Source organism: Perca flavescens, chromosome 12 (assembly GCF_004354835.1).
Source record: "Perca flavescens isolate YP-PL-M2 chromosome 12, PFLA_1.0, whole genome shotgun sequence".
Classification (NCBI taxonomy): Eukaryota; Metazoa; Chordata; class Actinopteri; order Perciformes; family Percidae; genus Perca; species Perca flavescens.
In genome coordinates, this window is record NC_041342.1 from 19,992,669 (window position 1) to 20,010,945 (window position 18,277).

Genomic DNA, 18,277 nt, shown 5'->3' on the forward strand with positions numbered 1-18,277 from the left:
AAAAAGCTATCTATTACGCACACACATGCTCCCACCCTAACCAACACCACACACTCACACACCGCATCTAGGGATGTTTCTTTGCTGATGGACCAAATAAGTTGTGTTCTATTGTATGATGCAGTTTCCCAGAGGCTGCTAGTCAAGGTTATTGATCAACACTCACCGCCATAATTGCATTGCTATCTATTTAATTTGCTGTTAAGCTCCTCATTAATTACCCTGTTTTTCATCTGGGCATAGCTATTAATCTCTTAGTCTTTGATCTGTTATATGTCTTGTGGACTAGTCTTGACATTTTCTACAGTCGTCTGAACACAATCAGTAGCCCACTGATTTGTTTTGTGAATGCTGATGGACTAGAGGAAGAGAAATGCACGCAAGCAGAATGCATAAAAAGAAAATTGTGTCTATTTGAAGAATATTAGAATACTTCTGATTGAGAGATCTTTGAACTCTGACAGCAAAAAATGCCTTAGTGTTTGTCTGTAAACTGGCATACTAAACAACGTCACAAGACCATAGATTCATCTAAAATTGAGATTTTCTTTGAGACATTCACACTTGAGGGAGGAGGAAAACGCACAAAAAATAGTCTGGTCTCTGTCCAACCTTTCTCTTGCCAAATCTTAAAGCCTCTACACATCATTTTGAAAACTAATCTTCAGTGCCTTATCCACGGTGAAAACTGACTTTCAAACTCAATCTCCCCAGCAATCAATCTTCCCCTGGCAGAGCAAGTCTGTCGAAACTAGGAGCCGTGACTATGAAGAAAGTAACATTTCAATTTCTCTCTTCAACTCATAGTGGCACCAAGCATATGTTGGCACTGGATGCAACCATTATGAATGGGTGACAGGGGTGTTTTTGTAAAAGGAAAAAGAGGAATGGAATAATTCATCTGAGCTCTTTCTCAAACAGGTATATGAGAAAAGGGTTGTAGTGGCCATGAGGTTACAAAAGGAGTTTGTGAATGAACTTTCTGCTTGATGTTACATGGAACTGCTAAGAAAAGACTTAAAAAAAAAATCTTGGTTTGAATGAATGGCACCTTATATATTATGCATGTGGGTGTTTCTTGCTTGATAAGAGGTAATACCTCACAATGTTCAGCATCTCTCAATTCGGATTCATGATGCCTCAGCCACAAGAATATCCATATCAACAAATGTGATTAAAATGTCCTAACCTGAATCCTGAAAGTTTTCTTTGTGAAAAGTTACTCAGTTGTGTCTTCTGGAAAGGTGCGGAGGCTTTCACCGTATGGAATGCAGTTTTATTCAATATTAAATAAATGAATAAATACATAAATAAATGAATAATACATAAATACATGAATAAATAAATATGCCTTTGAAATACATCATGAAATAAATAAATGAGGCAATAAATACATAATTAAATAAATGTAAATATTCTTATACAAATGAATCATATAGTTAAATAAAATATATTAAAAGGTTTTACTTTTAATTATTTCATGGTACTTTTATTTCATACATCCACATATATTTATTTCAAGAGACTTATTTCATAAGTCCACATTTATTTATTTCAAGAGACTTTTACTTCATAAGTCCACATTTATTTATTTCCGTGGACCTTTATTTCCTAATGCCACATTTATTTATTTATTTCCCTCTCTATTTATTTCCACTTCTTATATGCAAATCAGGGGGCGTGGCTATCTCTCACATTAATTCACGCCCGGCAGCTTGCAGTGCTCTTTACCCAGCCCACAGTCACCTATTCTGGGGTAACTGAACCACCAACAAAAACAATTTGTTGTTACAATTTGTAATTTTATGGACCAAATGATTAATTGACAGATCGGCTGATAATAAAAACTGTCACTAGTTGCATCCTAAAGATTTTTCATAATAGTAACAACATTATGTATTGTAAATAATTTCAAGGAGTTGCTGTTTAAGTCTAAATTGTGAGCTCTGGTTGGCTATCCTTGGTATTTGGCCAAATGTCAAGAGAAAGAGTATATCCATCTCAAAGGAGTGACAAAAATCAATGGGTGAGATGCTTATCAGGAGCATGTTAATAATTCATTGCAAGCCCATGGCAGGTGTATAATTGATCAATGGGCGATAAGTTGTGGTGATAAATATTTCAATGGTTGCTGAGAGAGAAAGAATGAGCCCTCACTTGTTGACAGAGCCAGGCAGGGGAAGACTGGTCTTATTGGGTCTCCCCAATTGGGCAGTCATTTTCTCTGAATGCCTGTGTGCTGATAGTGCCCCCAAAGATGATGGAGACGGCTCCCATGGTGAAGATCAAAGGGCTGGAACATGCACAGGCTAGCTAACAGTGTATTGTTCAGATCTATGGATCAACTCTGACATCCCAAGGGCCATACCCTTGGAATTGGTTTGGCCGCAGGGTGCTTTGATTCGAGTGGACACACCAGTAAGAGATATAGCAGTCACTTGAAGGGATGTATTGTGACTCTCTACTCCTTACTGAATGTATTTTCTTTTCAGTGCAGGGATTTCATACAAGTTAACTAATGGGTTTACAACCTCTGTGATCTAACAAGGCCATACTGAGGTAGAAAACAACCCTCAAGACCCTTATTATAAAGCTGCATTGAGACTTTGGACCATTAGAAGGCAGAAACAATAAAGCCACTTGCAAATAGTAAAGTACCATGCATTTTCCATTAATGTCATATAATATTGTCAAGGGACTATGAAAGGCCATTTTTCCTCTGCATGCATGAGCATGTAGTCACCAGCAAGCTAGCATTAGCCCTGAATTTACTATTGTGTTTGGCCAGAAGTGCACTTTGTTGCACCTGTAACCACACCCAATAGTGATGCCACAAAGTACACCTGTACATCACTGCAGCAAGGTGAGAAGTTCAACCACTGGTGTCCAGCAAACGCACAATTCCCAGCGGGAGTTTAGCTACTAGTTAGGTTTGGAAGATAGCATCATAAAAAGGGGGGTTGTTTTTACTCTGAAAGCTGTGATATGATGAAAGAATGTAACTAATAGCGTAAATACTTATTTTTATAATGAGGAAATTGTAGTTAATGTGTATCCATCGCGTCCAATACCGGATCCACATAATCAGATTGGTATTCAACACCAATACCAATCTGGTGGATCAGATCACTGCATCACTCCTTCACAGGTCAAAAATGTTAGACCCTTCTCTGAAACAGATGTGTGGAAAAACCTACACAAACCCAACGTGATTAAGTTAATTAATATATAATATAAAAAAATATAAAAAAAACAGGAGACCCAATCAAAAAGAGCCCCAAGGACAGTCAGATGCAGACCAAAAACATCAGCGCATAATTAGACAATCTAAAATTGAATACCAACTCAGGTCCCAGGTTAGGTTTTGTAGTAATTGCAGAGGTGGGGCCACATTGCCTGAAATACAGATCACCTCCACTAAATGTAATACACTTTATAGCTTTATAGTTTGATGAGAATAGACACTGTTCTGCTTTCAGAGAGACTGAGCAAATGCATGGGTCTGAAATTAACTTTGATGTAACTGGAATCCAGCTAATTTGGTCGCATATCAATTAATTAATGAAGTAACGGTGAAGTAATATCCCACAATTGATGATCTATTAAGTGTGAATATAACACATAAAGTCATAGTAACTTGATAATTTGTTAATGGTGAGTAAAAGGAATTCATGATTCATCCTGCGCATGAGCATTATTTAAAGCTATAGTGTGCAACTATTGTATATTAATGACCGTCCGTTACATTCAAGAAATTGCCAAAAGAGTTGATACAAAGCTAAATAAGCCTATCTGGTCCACAAAACTGTCTCTGTATTTTCAGTATGGTTATGTTTACATAATGGTGTAGTCTGGCGACTTTCGCGCGCAGAAACTCGAGTGATGCTTTTTACATCACCGCTGAGAAAGGACAACAGCAGCGTTCAGTGTTGGAGACAAAGAGGACAAAAAAATTACAAAATAATTACCTCTTCTGAATAGTGCATGTTTTTTTAATAATCCGTGCCCTCGTTGATTTGATAGGATAAACGCTACTAGCAACTGAGTGGAGGAGAGGAGGGGGTGGTGCACGATCACCGAAGGCTTGGATCATGTGGATGCGCCGACAGTGTTGTTGTCATTACTTAGAATTCCTCATGGGGGCTATAGAAACTATAACTAACTAAGTATATGATTTGTACCCTTATCATTAAAGTGATACAAATAATTCTGCAGCATCTTGAAGCAAAATCAAATGGTGCTTTATACAGAATAAAATAGAGCAATCTGTACTGAACACAAGGCAAATGAAAAATTATCTCAGCACAGAACTGGCATGATGGCCCTCATTTTTTAATGTTGTTACCAATAAAATACATGACGTGTCTTATTATAGGTGATTAATTAACATCAGAAAGAGAACAGTGGTGTGAATGAGAAAGACAAATGAAAAATGGGAAAATAATCTTTATAGCACTTGTGAAAGCCTGGGTTTTATGTGCGAGTGCATAAATATTTTTTTTCTTTTTAATTAAATTTAACACATTAATTCGCCGGTACTCATCAACTACAAAAACTATGAATATTCATCGGAGAGCATCACGAGTGAACAAATTTTAATTCATAAAGTTGTTTCTGAAATTTCCATTTTGATTAGTTCACACTGAGCTAAATAGGGAAAACAACAGAGATCATATTAAATATCATATAGAGGCAAGAAAGATAACAGTATATCTGAAGTCTTTTTTAAACACTTATTTTGGGGAGAAAAAAAGGAAAATGCTTTAAAAATTTTAAAAGTAATTACATAATATGACATTATATAACCAGTTAGGTTAATGTCCTTGCAGGTAATCATTTTGTAAAAGAAGATAACTTTCTCTTTCCCCAAATAAAAATAATATTCTTCATATTTGCCTTAATATGAGACCACCATGTTGACCTCTGATGTAACGATGTAATCCCACATTGTCACTAGATTTACAAAGACATTGCTTTCCCCTTCAACTGGAGCATCCACTGAATGAATCATCCTTCATCAATTAACTGCAAAACAAACACTTATAATTAGGAGCCTGAATAACCATAGATTGAACCTGAACGTCTACTTATGTTTGTTTTTTAATCAGAATAACAATGTTCGTCTTTCTTTAGCTTGAATTCTCTGTGGGGGACTGGAAGTCAAACAAAACAGCAGAGGGGATTCTTTTTCACTGGGAGACTAACAAGGCTTAAAAAAAGTAATACAAGGCAACCCAGATGTTACAAAAGCAGAGTTATCTTTTTTGGTTCATGCATTGTAAAAAAGACTATTTGGCTGGTAATGAAGCACAGGATGAGTTAAAGCCGTTTTTCCAAACAAAATATATCTCATTTGCACAGGCTTTGTTAATGGATGCTGTGACTCTTTTAAAGGCACGTTTTCACTGAGGTTTAGAATATCTTCAGAAAAGTCAAGGCCACATGCGTATAATAAACACAATATGGCATTGAAATGCGAGAGGAAAACGATGATCTATTAATAACTAACATGTCTGTTTTATTTAGACTGTAACTTGTGAAATCTGTATTATCCGGTGCAGTCACAGCAGCTCCTCATCACCCCCTGTTAAAGTTAAGTCGAGTGTATTCAGGTTACATGTCAATAGTTTAAACTGCCTCAGGAATACATAGAAAAGATGCTGACTATGTAAGAAGAGAAGAACCTTGGGAAGCAAATGAAGTATATAATTCTTTATGGAACATATTCTTTATGAAACATTGCCTCAAATCAAACATAATGGCAAACTGAGATGAAATTCTACTCACATTCACATACTCCAATTAATCACTTCCATTTATTCACAACTCTCAAAGCATGAAAATCTTTTAGATACAAGGGAAACCTGCCCTGCTTTCAGATACCACTGGATTAATTTCATATTCTAATTTGCAGAGATGAGCATCAAGGCTAAGAATCTTTGGCTGTCTCCGGCTCTTCGCCCACATTTGAATGACCCCCTACAGTGTAAGAGAGGATTAAACTGTAATATGAATCCTTTATTCTCCCTTTAGTCAATTCAACTCAATTATGCCCAACCTGGGCAAAATGTTTTATGTTATAATATAATTGAGAGATCATAACTCAGCTGGAAGACGCAGATGGAGATTGCGAAGTACCTGACCTTACCTGATGCCTATTGACAGAGCTCCCTTTTTAAGATTGAATTATATCTTTGCCATTTGTGCCTTAGATCCCATTTTCTATAGCCATGGGCCATATGTTAATGGGTGATTTTAATTAAATATTTCCAAGTTTAAACTTTTTAAAGACTTCAGCTATGCAGCTACAGGCAGAGCAGTATTTTTTACTGCTGTTGGTGGGATATCTAAACCACTGGTATCCTTCTGGACAGGAAAATCAATATCTATCTAATGGGGGCACGTAATACGATAATATTGGGCAATTATCGGTGCAGGGGTATGATTGGTATCATCATTTTTAACCTCTCAGCTTTCAGCAGAAAAAAATCTGGCATCTCAATGAATATTTCGAGAGTGTGCCACAGAAATGCAGTAGAAAAACTCATGCATCAACCAGACTCACCCATATTTCATTTTCTCTGCCTCTGAATTTGATGCTGTAATTAAAGATTTGAGAGCATAGCACATACACAGTTTACATGTGGAACCCCTGAACATTATTGTCATGGTCATGCTGGTTAAATGCATATTGGCATGAGCTCAACCAATACAAGATTTTTGAGGCAGATTCAGATGTTAATATTTGAGAATAATAAAACAATACAATGGTAAATATTTGTTCTTGTTTTTTAACATAAATACATAAGGTAAACAAACATTTTGTTGCAATAAAAATGTATATTTTACAGTTGACAGTAACAGTAAATATGATTATAATTTAAATGAATAATTAATACGTATGAATAAAAGAATACATAAAACTATACTAAGTCCCTGAGTCTGTAATAAAGTCATAAATGATTAATTGATTGACTGATTGATAGATATACTATACTTCATCAGTTTATTTTCTACCTTGGAAATAGAAGTTGGACAAAACAATCCCAACTATCAGTTTGCTCAGTTGTCATGGAGATGGATTTGTTGACAATGCGAGCTTGGCGAGCATTTTACGACTTCTGTCCATGTTGACTTAAGTTATCCAAGTGCATTCTTGACATTGAAAATACTCATTTGTCAAAACAATCCTAACTGTTATGGTTAACGGATACAGTTGAAAGCTCAGGTAAAGCTAGTTGGTGTTGAGTTGGGAAACCAAATGTAGGTCAAATATATATGAAATACAGCCAATAAAACATTTATTACTGCAGTTTACTGTTTCTCAATTCCTCTTGGCATCTATGCGAACATACATGCTGATACCAATATATCTCCAATTACCCAACATGGGCTGATAATATCGGGACGCTTATGTATCGGCCGGGTCTGAAATTGGCTCAAGGAGGCTAATAATGACTCTGAATGCAATACTGTACATATATGTCAAAAACAACATGACCTTGTGTATGACCAACATAATGGTGCACTGATAAAATAAAAAGGAGCAGGTGTATTCATAAACCTTGCATTCATCTTCTCACTGCAGATGGCCACCTAAACACATAAATGGCCACCTATTTTGTGTGCTCCCATAAACTGATCGCTGACATTCCCCTCGTGGATGACATCCAAGCAGACAATATCACTCAGTGCCTCTGTATCTTGTTGGGCTGAGATGACTGATAACTATCTCCAATTTCTACAGGGCTTCTCAGATCTTTTCTTGGATTGCCCATGATTGGATAAGTGGTGGAGAATATGATCAACAGTCTCTCTACCAATAATGCCTTCAATTGAAATAAAAGAATCACAGGTAGGACCTCTCCCCTGTGATAAACCTTGGCCATAAAAGGTTCTCTCATCAGGTAATTAATCTTGCAGGGGGTGGTGGTGGTGGTGGTGGTGGTGGTGGTGGTGGGGGGGGGCGGTTAACTTTCACACTAGTGCTTGAGTTCAAAAGGCAGAAACCACTGCGATTACTGACCTCAGCAGTTTTTGTACAACAGTGGCCCTTTTTGTGTCTTTCTCAAATATGGTAGCTGAGACGGTGGCAATAAAAAAGGAAATTGACAATGTTCGAAGAGTAGGGTGACCAGATGAGAATGGGTAAAATTCTGGATGGGGCGGCGGGGTGGGGGAGTTGGGTAACATGAATTTTAAAACTCTGCACCAAAATGATTCATTATTTTTATTAAGGAATTCAACTATCTGTCATGTAAAGCTGAAAATACAAATAAAAAAACATTAAAATGATGAACTCAAGTGTCATTATGAAACAAATAAAACAAGCACAAAGTGTTGATCTGTACAGTCGTGCTGTTATGTAGTTTGCTGCTAGCATGCAGCCTGACGTCTTGAGACTTTGCTCTAAGGGCAGGATTCGGGATTAGGGACAACTGCTTGCATTTCGGGACTGTCCCAAATTTTTAGGGACATCTTGTCACCCAATCGGAGAGAGAAATTGGGATTAAGTTGTTTGCTGACCCATTCCCTTCTACTGTTTTAAACAGACGGACAAAAAGTGTCTGTGTTTTCCTCTTGACAGTCACTGAACATCATGCAGGGAATGAAGCTGTGCTCCAAACATTTTTGCAGTTGCCTTTCATTCATTATTCACTGCGGTTATAAAAGTGTAAAATGACAGCTCCTTGCCAATAACAATCTCCTCACCAGTTTTCACACACTCGCACTTGTTCTTTCACCTCTCTCCGACCCGGGTTCAACTGTCTACTCTGAAATAGCTCTAGCACCACGCTGTGTAAGAAGTGCAACATTTTCCATGTGGTATATCACTGGAGGTGTCTGGTGCCACTTAAACGTTCACACCCTAACTCAATGTCATGGTACACTTCATCCAACTCGCAGCTAAGGGACAAGCCAAAAGGTCAGAGCAAAATTGTCCTTCTGTTTATCTAGCCATTGTGCTGCCACTGTGCAGCCTTGAACCGTGGGCGCACTGTTGAGCTACAGAGCGAAACAAAGTCACTTATCAAAAGGGTTATTGATGTGTCAACTTTGCTGAATGCCTGCTAACCTACACTCAAAGACAACTTATTTTTAAAGGTAATCCTTATCCAAACTATGTGTTTATGTTTGGGTTCATGTACACACAAAAAGAATATCGGCCAATACATTAGCATTGGCACTCATACATTTGTGTGTTGGGATATTGATACACTGGATCAGTATCAGTGCTGACACTGACATTATGAAGTGTGTTTTGCCATGATGTGACGGATCCACATTCATTATAGATTCTTTGTCAATGTAAGTATAAAATTCAGTATTTCTGCTCTCAGTTATATTCATTTGGTCATGTTAGGTCAGGTCAGCCTCAAAAATCCAGTTACAGCCAGGCTGCTCCACAATACTATTTATAGCTAAAAACTTCAATAACTTATTTCTGTTTTCAAACAATGCTTGTTTGAAATTATTTATCTGATCAACTAATTCCTAGCTAACTTAATGAACATTTTTCTACAGGCATTTTCAAAAGAGCAGTTGTGGACTTTAGAAAATGATAGTAAAGTTATGACAAGGGAAAGAGAACAACCAGAAGAAGAAAAAAGTTGAAGCTGCAGCGCTAAAAGGAGTTAAAAAAGCTTATGGTGGGGTTGAAGACAATGCACAGCGGACCCCTCATTCCAGGTAATACAACACACAATTGGACTGGCTTTCCACAGAGGGGAATCTATCCATCTCCCACCATCAATTATTCATTTCACTCACTCTCTCTCTCCAGCACAGTTACAAGACAAAAGCTTTCTCTTGGAATTGCAGCTGAAATAGGAGAAAAGCTCTTCCCCTCAGTCTGACAGCTTCCAACAAAACATGTGTAGAAGTTCCTAACAGACTCAATATAGCAGGGACATGACTGGCTGAGATTTCCCCCCAAATAGATTAAACAACTATTAAACTAATTAATAAAGTTAGTTTCATGAAAAGCATATTATAAGATATTTGCAACTTTACTATGTGCATGTAATAGAAAGTTCAATATACCCTATGGCTTTACATCAGCAAGAAAAAGCCAAGAGTTTAAAATGAACAGATCAGAAGTTACAGCCCACAGTGGGCGGATATTATTCATGAGTTATAATGACTGTTCAAGCTTAACATGTGAAGTCTGCAAAGTAAGGATTTATGTTATTGTATGCATCGTAACCAATCAACCATAAATAATGATGCACCATACTATATAAGTGCTGAGTGTCGAATATACACAATATTCTCATATTTGATTGTCCTTCGTTCTTAGCTGTCAAACGTCACTAGTCAGTATGAAGACATGACTGAACCTCTCATCAGGCTGATCCTGTTGTCGCTGTAGACGTAATTAACACAATCTTGCTGGAGCTGTAATCCTTAATTATTTGCCATTGAACTAGATGATACTCATTTATTGTTCTTACGGGAGAGCTGTTGAGACCAATCAGAGGATCAAGAAATCATTGATAATCAGTCTGGGCAAGAAATAAAGTTAATTCCTAATTTAATTGGCATTTCAGACACAAATGAATTAATCCATATTAGCGTATTTCATACTGGGGAACTTTATGAAGGCTATTCAAGGTCACTATCTTCTAGGGATATGCCATGCCTCCAAATGCTTTCATTGGCTTACCTGTCCTTTCAATTAAAATCCCCTCATTAAAGTTGATAGAAGATCTTTGACTGGACTGTTTACACTGTAGTAGGTGAACTAGCCATGATGGCGTCCTGCTTACTGGACAATACAGCTAAAGGGCAAAGGTTGGAATCCAAAGCAATAACAGATATATCATCAAATTCAAAAATCAATTATTGGAATTGTTGGGTCTTTGTAAATACTACTACTCTATCTGTAAAGTGTCTTCAGATAACTCTTGTTATGATTTGATACTATAAATAAAATTGAATTGAACTCTCGAATAATACAACCTTAGCACCAGTAAACATTAATACTAGACAATTTTGCAAAATTCAGGATGGTGCAACTAACGATTATTTTCATTATCGAATAATCTGTCCATTATTTTATCAATGAATCAATTGATTGTTTTGTCTCTACATAAATCAGTCAGAAAATACTGTCAAATTTCCATCATAATTTCCCTTAGCTAAAGGACATGTCTCCAAATGCTGTGCTGTGTCTGATCAACATTCCAACACCCAGGCCAGTTTACTTTCATGTACGACAAAAATAATAATCAAATTCTAAAATATGATTAGGGTTAGACAACTGAAACACTTAGTTAAAGTACTTATGTCACTTATGGGCCATTCACACGGAGACGCTTTTTGATGCAAACGCACATGTTTAGCATCGTTTGGGCCGACCGTCCAAACGAATTCTGTAAACGCACTGCCTGAAAACGCATTTTTTGAAACCTGGTCTCAGGGTGAAAAAATTCGAAAACGTCTCTCTTTTGGCTTTGTTTGAACGGCGAATACGTCCGTATCGATGATGTCATCGCCACACCCCTCGACCTCTTACCTGCAATAGTGCTAGTGCACGGCCACACACGACTGCAGTGAAGCTAAGCGAGCATATCCCATCTCCATGGTCAAACCAGCTCACTTCATCTAAATGCTTTGTCTCTGCTCCCTGACACTTCCCTCTGCCCAATAACAATCCACGGTGGTGTGGCTATGTCCTCCAGAGGACAGGTCATGTCACGTATTGAAGTGTATTCCCCCCTAAAAAAAAAAACAGTAGTGCGGTAGTAGCTGCTAGTTGTAGCAAGAAAAGGTAAACAGTAGTGTGCTGATCGGAGCGTAGTGTGTGAAGAGTGAAGGGCAGATTTGTTTACAAGGGAAGAAGCTTGGAGTAACGTAACTATGGAGAACATAGCAGATAAACAACACACGGAAGAGCCTTTTGAGTTATATGGTCGTCCTTATTTATTCGAACCCGAGTATACAGATGAAGAACTAGCCTCACAAGAGTTGGAAAGAACGAGACAGACAGAGGGGCAACAGGCAGATGAACTTGCTGCTCCAAGCGTAAGCTAAAGCTAGCCTTCGGTAACTGGAAGACATAGCCACACCACCACCACTCCATGGATTGTTATTGAGATGATTATCACAGAAGCCTGGCTGACTACACTCACCGGACGGCGGCTAACGGTTAGCGGGGCAAGCTAGCTACCGGCAGGATTGAGACAGGGACCAGGGTAGGTGTCTACTACACTGTTTAGCTTGTGCTTCCGGTGATTCTGCCGTCCGTCATGGCATCGTCATGTGGTCGTGGTCCAACCCGGTCTCACGCCAGGTCGTGTAATAGTCACGTTATTTTGATTCATAAATTTGTGTGTTGACGCTTTTTTCGTGTATATGCAACAACTTTTGAACGTGTACAGGTCACGCTTTTCGAACCTGCTCTGGGGGACGCGACAACGGGGAAATGAGGCGCCACACGCCGGCCAAAACAACGGGACGGGCCGCCACTCGCGACCCGCACAGGGGCACACAACAACGGGGAAATGAAACGCCGCACGGCGGCCAAAACAACGGAACGGGCCGCCACTCGCGGGCCGCCACTCGCAGGCCGCCACTCGCAGGACACGATCCCCGGCCGCAGGGGCACACAACAACGGGGAAATGAAACACCACAACGGGGAAATGAAACGCCATAATAACGAGACGGTTGGGGTTAAGAAAAAAAAGAACGGGGAAAGGAACCGTCACACGCGGGACACGCCGACAAAGGAACTGCAACACGCGGGACAAAGGTACTGCCACACGCGGTCTCCGGGGTGAAAGTCCTGTGTTTTCTGACCCATCCACCACTCCGACCAACCTCCCTACGCGGACTTTCGCCTTATCAACTACTCGCTACCGTCAGCGTTCTGGGATCACGAAATATGCTTCCCATTAAAATGCATTGCTTTCAATTTCGTAATCGCCACACGAAAAAAAAACGGCATTTACGTAACCTGTCCACGACTTAATAGATTACAATAACGTGACTATATAACGACCTGGCATGAGACTGGGCTGCGTGGTCACGTGTTTGCAAAGGGTCTATAGGCCTGGAATATGAAGCAGCTTGTTTAGTCATTTACAAATGGATTCGTTTGGACGCAACTCTTCTTGAAACAAATCCAGGGAAGACGGGTAAAAAAAAAGATAGTTTTGGTACGTGTGGACGTGGCCTTAGAAGGAGGCACTAACCTGCAAGATGAGCACTGATATTTATCTTTGGCTACAGTACATGTAGGTAGGTATAGGTTAAATCGCCCTGCCCAAAGGTGGGTATACACTGTATACCTGCATATACGCACCACTACACCTCTTCGGTACATCATATCTTGCAATGGCACTGAATGTTGGCATTGGACGTGAAATGGGAGGAACGTAATCGTCCAATATAGACATACTTCCATCAGGTAAATTGCCTGGATAATAATACTGTACAATCACCCTCTCTTTTGTCACTAATTATCAGTTCTTTAAAATCTTTGTCATTGTCTATCTGAAGTGCACTGCCTTCTTTTTCCAGTTTCCAAGGACGCTTATCAAGGCAAGACTAGAATGAAAAGAGGAGACAGACCAACATGCTTTGCTAGCTCAATATGAGAATCTTAGCAACAAGGAGGTTTGCACTTCTGTCATCTTATGCTCCGAATTCTCTCTAAGGACAGGAGGCTGTTAATTCTGCATTTACATTAGTTGAGGAACATTAATCCCGATGGATTTACATGCAGTAGCCATCACTTGTGGTTTGTCCTTTATGTGACAATAAATCTACCCACCCTACACATTGCTTATTGCCCTTGATGGGACATTAAAAAAACCTGAAAGATTTTCTTGTCTAGAATGTAGTTTGGATTTTAAAATGTGTTAATCAGCTCCGGATTGGTGGTGTATTTTTTTCTTTTTTATAATCGCTCAGATGACTGTTAGAAAGATATATTTTAGGATTCATCAACACATCTCTTGGATCCAGGTAAGAGGATCACACTTGTAGACCCCCTGGCCACTTCAATTAGTGACCTCCACAGGCTTCTCCGAGCAGAGTGCTGAGATTCTCTTCAAATCCACATGATCAAAATGTATGATTAATGCTTGCAGTCCATCCCAGCTAAGGCTAATCATCCAAAGATTCACAAAGCCATTTAAACCTCTCCAAAAACAGGATGGAAAAGCTGCTTTAAGTAGCATTTGTATACATGCTACAGCATTATTTGCATACCATATCATCATGGAAAGAATGCTACGAAGCAGAGTGCTTTATTAAGAACACAACCAGCAACATCTAAGGTAATGGACCCTAAATCTTTAAAACACTTTTACAGCATTTTTGAAGCTATATGAATATATTAAAGTCAAAGAGGTGAGTCACTGTTAGTTAATTAGTGATATATGTATGTTTTAGATGGCCGCATTTGGCACAGAAATTTAAGAAGTACAAAGATGCTGTTCGTTAGTGTTGAGTTACAGCTCTGAAGGATCTGTGATTACAGTCCTCATTTTAGACTGGGGGCATCAAGCTTCATATCAATAGGTGGAAGAACAGCATGGCCTTCAGAACACTTCCACTAATCACCCATCTGTGGCCATTGTCTACCAGAACCATATGTGACTGTGATGTCTGTTTATTATAATGAGGATGAAGATAAGTAGCATTTGATTACTTCCTCGCAAACTGTGCAGTGTGAAGTACTGTACTGTGTGCCCAGGCACTTGCAGATCATTTTGTGCAATTAAAAGACAATATTCGGAAACTGAAATTATGAATTTTGAATGCCAGGAACTCATTACTACTATCTTTGTTTCATCGTGTATCTAAAATACTGAGACAGAAAGAACACAAAATCCCTTTTCACTATCTGGTTTTGCAAGAGAAGTGATTAGATCACTTGATACCGTCATTCAACTGCTTCTATTTTCTCCACCACAGGACCTTCCCCAGGGGAATACACAACCATAATGGTTTTCAAGAAATATTATCGACCTGGCCTGATGCTGAAGGTGGCTACTGCTGTAATGGCGCCCTTGCCTTGTGTGAAGATGAGGCACAACTTAAAAAGTGCTGCATTTGAAAGTAGGTTGGAGTGGTGTTTTATAGAGATTTCAGACCAAACACCCAGAAACATCTTTTTCCGAGAAGCTACATAGACAAATTCATCTGTGCTTTCTGATAATATTAAACACATTTAATAAACACATTTAGTATGACTAGCGTAATACAATTTGCATGTATTGAGGTTATGTTTGGAGCTCATACATAGCTGTGGTGTGTTATTGTAAACTTAAACTAGGCCCGAAAAATAGGTTGTATATGTATATAATCAAATGACATAATGAGTGGAAACAAGACAAGGCTCAAGCTAAAACTTTTGACTACTGAAAAAATAAACTAAAAGCAAACAAACATGAAGATTTGTTCAAATTCCAAATTTATGTTAATTAATTAATATTCAGGCATCTTGCTCCCAGTGCACTCTCGCTGCACGGTTGTATTGGCCTATTTGTCTCTGCTGCTGTGCCTGACTGACACTCGGGCTGCGGAGGCGGTCTACGCGTGTCATCCAAACTGGAACTGAAATCATGTGGGCACAAAACCCACTACAGGAACTATATACACCACAATTAAGTATAAAAGGAATTGAGAATTCACATAGACTGTAAAAATAAGTGCGTTCGTAATGGTACCAGTAGCGCTGGCTGACTCCCTCTCTCTGTCTTTCTCCCTCTCCCATGCCGCTGGTGTTAAGGCATCACGATGTCTGATGGATGATGTCATCGCATCGGACCAACCCTAAAACACCATCAATTAATCAAATGACTATACGCAATATCAATGGTGGCTATTGCATTGACAAACCTACAGAAAATTATCACCCAACCTAGCTGCTTTACACAGATTGTTAGGCTCTTTTAGCTCTTAGTTTTGGGTTTTACAGCCTACAAATGCACTGTATAGTTCAGTCCCAACACTATCAACAACCATGTTTCCAGCAGCGGAACCAAATAGCAAACAAAGTACAGCGTGAGGAAAATTGAGCATCTAGCAAGCCAAAGAACCCATTCTTTGAAGGCTACTAAAACACAGTTTTAACATTCGTAAAGTGGCCATGAATACAATTCTATACATGCTAATATTAAAGTAGGCAACTGTTTGCTAATACATTAGCTAACACTTTTATAAAGGTGTTAAAGTGTCTGTCTGGCGGTGTGTCTTTCAACTTGTTCAAGATTTTCGAGTAATTATTTGGTAGATTGGCACTATCCTCCTAACCTGACTCCGCCAGATGGATTGTTTTGCATTTGCTCGGCATATCCATCTTGGAACTTTCTGTTGGAGAACTTTTGGGAAGGGGCTAAAATACTGGTTAGGTGATTGGATAAACCATCTGTCTATCACCACCTATGTTGGTGATAGACGGGCCAAATCAACCAATTAGATCAAACTCTTGCCGAAACCAGTTGGGAGAAGAGCAAAAACATCTTCCTCCGAGAAAAGCCTCCAGTGCCATTTTTTGCTCTTCTTTCAATGAAGGAATACTTTCTAATTTGGATAAAACTTGCACGATAGCTACACTCATCTCATCCGTGGAAGCTGCCATGTTGTTTAGACTGAACAGTCGCTTCTCGTTGCGTCACACCTAAACCCGCTTCAAAATCAATGCTGATTGGTGGGTCGTTTGGCGAATGGCTCCAAATTTTTTTCTCGGTCTCAAGATGCCAGACTGATCTGCGAGTGGAAAACTGGAGCTCACGAGATCAGGACGGTCTCACAAGGCTACTATCCTCCTACATGTTGGTGCTAAATGGTCCCAAATCAGGTAACTCATTTGAGGCAATATGAAAACAAAAAGTTATAACTTCAAGGTGGTTTAAAATGTATGTGTGAATAGATTTAAAGAAAAAGAAACATCACTCAGCTAGATTATATTTTAAAACAATTCTAGATTTCATACAACTTTTCCAACATTTTGTCTCTATACCTTAGTAGTTTAAGAGCTACAGAATTTGTGATTAGTAAGACTTCATCTTGGAGCTCTTTGTTATATTTCTTGTGTGTCAGCAGTAGAACTGAGCTTGATGAACATCAGAGGGGTACTTGAAGAATTCCACTGTGATTTAAACTCCACTTAGTGCCCTGTTACATAAAGAGGTATATGCACTGTAACAGACTATTAAGACCTAGAAAGCCAATTACATAAAACTGAATAAAGAAGTCACTGTACTTACTAGACCTCTCTTACAATTATGATTTCCATCCACGCTCTTGCATGATGTCCAACTAAATGTAATGTACATTGCATTTTCTCAAACATAATGTATATTGAAAGCATTATAAAGCAATCCCGCTATACGCAATATATGTGACTGAGGGCTAAAAGGCTTTCCTTCACCACTGGAAGCCCAACTGATGACATATCTCTCAAGAAACAAACCTCAATTTTGTTCTCGATCTGATTAAAAAAGAATGCTCCCATTGTCACTGTCAAGCTTAGAGGATACCCATTAAGGATATCCATTAAGACCTTTTGTCATTTCATTGAGAAGATGCTTTCAGCATGACAGACTTAACAGTTAGGGCACAAAAAGAGGTCTTATATGTCAGCCATTTTAAGGTGCACAAGAAACTGAGTGTCAGAGAAAAAAGTGGAAATTATATTTATCCTTATTTTTTCAAAACGCATTACTTATCTAGAATAAATTTGAGCACACACTTCCCTGAATCCCATTGTTCTCTTTCCACTAAAATGGCCGTTGACTTGTTTTTCATGAAATAATAAAATGTGGGTCTATTCAGCAGCCCCACAAAGGTGAAATGATGGCAGATCAGTCTTTGTTAAGAACCAGCACAGTGTGAAATTAAGTGGCGTTGTTGTATGCAACACAATCTATTAGTGTTTATGCCTGCTAACCTCATGTTAGCTTATCAGGGCATCATACACATTCTCATTTCCCAACAGATGCTTTAATAATATAGCAGCATGAATATTCAAGAATTGAAATTACACACTGCAATTACTTAGTGTAACATATTACAAATGATCACTGACGGACCAGATGATGTGTTGTTAGTAAATTACAAGAAAATTTCAGCTGTGATTCAGGTAGGCCTTTAACATGTTCTTTTAGAGTAAAACCTTTAATGGCTCTAGATCATTACGATTTAAACATTTGTCTTGAACTATTCGTAAAATGATTCATCAGCCAATCACAACTTACACTAAATGGTGCTAATTATACAACTCATACTGTAAGTTAGCCTAGAAATCTAGACGCACCCTAG

The 18,277-nt window shown here is 38.7% G+C and overlaps 1 long non-coding RNA gene across 1 annotated transcript; it reads left to right on the forward strand.

Moving 5' to 3' along the window:
• Positions 1–12,972: 12,972 nt before the first annotated feature.
• LOC114565698 (uncharacterized) lies at positions 12,973–16,319 on the forward strand. Its single transcript, XR_003693963.1, has 3 exons — positions 12,973–13,412; positions 13,526–15,070; positions 15,744–16,319. It is a non-coding gene; the product is annotated as an uncharacterized LOC114565698 (long non-coding RNA).
• Positions 16,320–18,277: the final 1,958 nt, after the last annotated feature.